The sequence below is a fragment of the Castanea sativa genome, chromosome 12 (assembly GCF_040712315.1).
Source record: "Castanea sativa cultivar Marrone di Chiusa Pesio chromosome 12, ASM4071231v1".
NCBI lineage: Eukaryota > Viridiplantae > Streptophyta > Magnoliopsida > Fagales > Fagaceae > Castanea > Castanea sativa.
Window position 1 is genome coordinate 35,190,833 of NC_134024.1, and position 4,467 is coordinate 35,195,299.

Below are 4,467 nucleotides of genomic sequence, written 5' to 3' on the forward strand. Positions count from 1 at the left end.
TGTGACTCTTGTGACTTTTCTGACTTTTCTTTTTCTTTTCTTTTCTTTTCTTTTTTTCAAAATTAGAATAGACAAAAAATTAATAATAATAAGAGCACTTGCAGCAGTGGAGCTAAATAGCTATATAGCTATTTTAGCTCCACCAAAACACCAAAAAGAAGATGTAGGAAATATCTATATTTTTTTATTCATTCTTTACGGTCTATCTATATAGATGTCACTATTCATGTTAAAAAAATTAATTTTTTATTTTGTGTTCACATTACCTTTTTATTGTGGTGTTTTTATTGTAGTGAGGTGTATTATTTTATTGTGGTAGATATATTATTTTATTGTGATGTTTATATTATTTTATTGTGTTGAAAGCTAAAATAGATCTACTGCTGCAGCATGTGTGTAGGTAAAATAGATAAAGTAACTTTTAGTGTAGCTAAATTGCTAAATTTTTAGCTCCACTGCTGTGGATGCTCTAAGTGAGGGTGATAAAAAAAGTAAACGGCTTTCCGTTGCCGGGACTTGAACCCGGGTCTCTCGGGTGAGAGCCGAGTATCCTAACCAACTAGACTACAACGGAATGACATTCATTAGATTGAAATCTCTTTATAAGAAATAGATAGTAACTCTAGAGTTACATTTAAATAGCTAGAACTTAGTTGAAGAAAAAATTTATTTATGTTCATTTATTTATCAAATAAATCAATCTCAAACCAAAGTTTAGATCTGACTATTAAGTAAGTCAAGCTCTGACATAATAATATGTTTGTGAATACAATGCTTGATTTAACGGTACATTATTAAACAAGTCAAGCTTCTCATGTTCAACCATCTCTTTCAAAATGTTATCATCTAAGAGTTCAATTTGATTAATCTCTTCCAAAATGTCATCATATGAGACTGTGCCTGAAGAAAAAAATATTGACTTGGACAAAAACCCTTTTTTCAATTTGTTAATGATACTTCCCTTCTGGCGAAAATGGGCAAATACCCATTTCGCACAAAAGAAATTGGCAAATGCCTCATTTCTCAAACTAATTAGGGAAATGCCCCTCTTTTGAAACTCGATTTTCTCAAAATCGAGTTTCAAAAAAAAAAATCTAGAGCCCTATAGTGACGTTTTAAGGACTTATAGCGGCATTTTGTAACTTGACCTCCATAAAATCGAGTTACATGCAAGTTTTTCTATTTTTTTTTACCTATAACTTGACTTCATGGAGCTCGAGTTACATAATGCCGCTATAGGTCCTTAAAAACGTCACTATAGGGCTTAACTCGATTTTAAGAAAATTGAGTTTCAAAATAAGGAAATTTCCCTAATTAGTTTGGAAAATGGGGCAACATGCTGATTTTTTTTTGTGAAAAAGGGCAAAAACCCATTTTGGCCCTTCCCTTCTTCCTTTGCACCAAATGCAATGGGAGTATACGTGCACCACTTTATACACAGGATATAACTTGCCTTACCACTGATGGATTCCGTACTACATCTAATAAAACAACCCTTGAAGCCCCGACTAAATTTATTCCTTCAAAGCATGCCTTTGTTGATGCAAATGATACATTTACTTTGTTACTTAAATCATTAAAAGCATTACTTGAGGCTTGGCACTTCTTTACATCTTGTTTTCCATCTATATACAACATCTTTTTTCCTTCATTCCAACCAAAACAAGGTTCAAGCTACTCCATTATAAAGGTTAGTGGTTCTACGAATTGACTAAAAACCAATGCCCTTTCTTTTATAACACTAGTAAACCGAATGAGTTCCATTACAATTTTTGTTTTGACTCCATCCTCAAGATTCAATCTTTTAATTCATGCTTGTAAGAAAGAAAGAAATATGTTTTTTTAAATAAATGTTTAAGCATTAGTGAAGGATGGACAGCAATCAAAGATTCATAATTTTTAAGACCATTGAGTTTCTTTAAAAAAGGCTCTTCTGTAGCTGGGATGGCTATAATATTACCAAATGCTTCCCCAACCTTTAAACTTTTTCTTTAAGTATGGAACCTTTGTGTACATGTACAAATGAGCCAATCATATCTCTAACCTTCTTTAATTTCTCATGTTTCAGTTCTTCGATGATGTAGACATTCTATCTTGTTATGACCTATACCTAAACCCCCTAGATCCAATGATGAGAAAATTATTCTCTACCAAATTATCAATATTGTGTGTAGAGCTCAATGAGACAATAAACCCAAAAGTGTCCAATACAATTCAAGTCCAATTCTAACTATGATTCAAGAACCAAGCCTAAAAGCCCATTTCTAACCTAATTTGGCTAAGGCATATAAAGGTGTGTACACGGGGTATATGATGCATACACATCCAATTTGTGGCATACGCATCTTTTGGACAGAAACCTCAAATCACTCCATTTCCATTTTGGTGAGATGCCATGGCAACTAGTCTGATTAATTAACTACCCAAACATCCTACCAAACCCTAGACCTTCAGTTTGTCTATAAAACCTCCATTTTCACCATCCAAAAGGGTCTAGATTTTTCAACTTACCAAAAGTTTGTCGAAACACCATTCCAAACCCTAAACTAAAAAGCTGAAGGCTAGAAGGGCAGAAAAAGTGAGTATTTGATTGATCTTCAATCATTCCTTGGTTAAAAGATAATGTTCTACTAAGGTTCTAAATTTTAGTTGGTGTTGCATTCAAAGTTGTTATCAAATCACTTAGGGTCATTCAGAAAACCCTTGCTAAGTCGTTCCAAGTCATTTCACTCCATACACACAACGGCAGTAGTCGATTTCAACTGAGGGGCTGATCATGAATGATACCATAAGTGCTACGAGGAGGAGATGTATATTTATCCCATGATCCATATTCTCCTCCTCGATTTTTGTTTATTTTGCGTTTTTATGTTATTTTAATGTTCTAATATGTGTTTATGCACCATAACATGTTTAGTATTTGTTGTTTGTTTTGCTTTCATTGTTTTTCTACAAATTTGTCAAAACCTTATAATATGCATCATGTGTATGCATGAGATTAGATGCATACACATCTACTTCTCTGCATACACATCTTTTAGGTGATTAGGGTTCATGTTTTGGTCTATTTCCTAGGAATTTGTCTGAAGCCCAGATACATACATCAATAGAAGGATGCGTATGTACCTGTCTGGGCAAAAACCATATTTCTTTCATTTTCTGTTTTATTTGCTTTTGTGGTGGGCCTTTTTTGTAATTTTGGGCTGGACTGCTTCCTGCTGTACTGAGGCCTGAATGTTCTAGATAGGAGAGTTGGGACCGGTTCAATTGCAACTTACCTTGGACCGACTTGTGCATAAACTATGCCCCTTCTACTGAAACTTTGGTCACATGCCCATGGCATGCGAAACTGTTACAAAAGGGTTATGGCAGACAAGTGCAGGATGACAATAACAAAGACACTATACTTCCTGTAAGATGAAATAAATAAAGAATCCTTAAGAAAAGAATGATATGGCAATTAGAAAACACGTTAAGGGGCGAAATTACAAAAGACAAGAGAGGGGATAATTGTGATAAATAATAAAAGCAAAAGAAAGAGGTTAGTCTGCCGCATTAAACTATGTTAGGGAACTAAGTCCAAGGAGGGAGCCATTTCCTCAACGTGGGTAACTTCGCAGAAGGATCTTGCTATTAAAAATTACCTACTTTGAGGGAACGGACCTGAATGGCTTATCCTCCAACGAATCATTTATACTTAACAGAGGGTGGGCTTTGAGAGGGAGAGGAGGGATTGGCCTATTGGTGCATGCCTGTCATTCTACACTCTCTACTTCTCTTCATAATTTTCTCTCTGTTTCTTTGATTCTCCCCCCACTCCTTTTCCTTTCTTTTTAGTGCTCACTTATGTGGTATTATGGTAAAGGTGGTGCTGTGATTCTTTCTTAGTGATCGCTCCCCCTCTATCGTTGATACTGTGCACAGCGATAGTCCTTTATATACTGTCTGCCGTGACTGGTTTTTTACTATTTTACCCTTTAACAACTTTTGTCTAGGCATGGGTGTACTTCCAGACCACTTACTAGCTTGTCAGCTGCCCAGCTACCACTATACCTACGCTAGTCGTGCCACACCACATTACCAGACAAAGAATTCTACTTTGTTTGCTTGTTTACTGTGGCGTTCCTACCCATAGCAAGGTGGCCATTTTCTCTCTCTCTCTCTCTCCCTCATGGCATGCTCCTAGTGGTTCCAACTAATCCTCTCTCTTTTAGGTAGTATGTTATCCTAGTAAGACATTTTTTCCAAAAGAGTTTGAGCGAGAGTCCTAGAATAGGTCTTCCCTTCTCCCCACTGCCAGACCATACCCTCTCTTACTTCTAACCCATGACCCACTACCCCTGTATTGGCTGGCTATAGGTTGGTGGTGTTTGGGCCTTATGCATGCTCTACTTCCGTGTATGTCCAAAACTTGTCTGCTGCTCATGCGTTTGTCGTGGACTGGAAGATTGTCTGCGCATTCTGCTG

General features: G+C 36.3%; 1 non-coding gene across 1 annotated transcript; it reads right to left on the bottom strand.

Moving 5' to 3' along the window:
* Positions 1–501: 501 nt before the first annotated feature.
* Positions 502–574, bottom strand: TRNAE-CUC (transfer RNA glutamic acid (anticodon CUC)). The gene has a single exon. It is a non-coding gene; the product is annotated as a tRNA-Glu (tRNA).
* Positions 575–4,467: the final 3,893 nt, after the last annotated feature.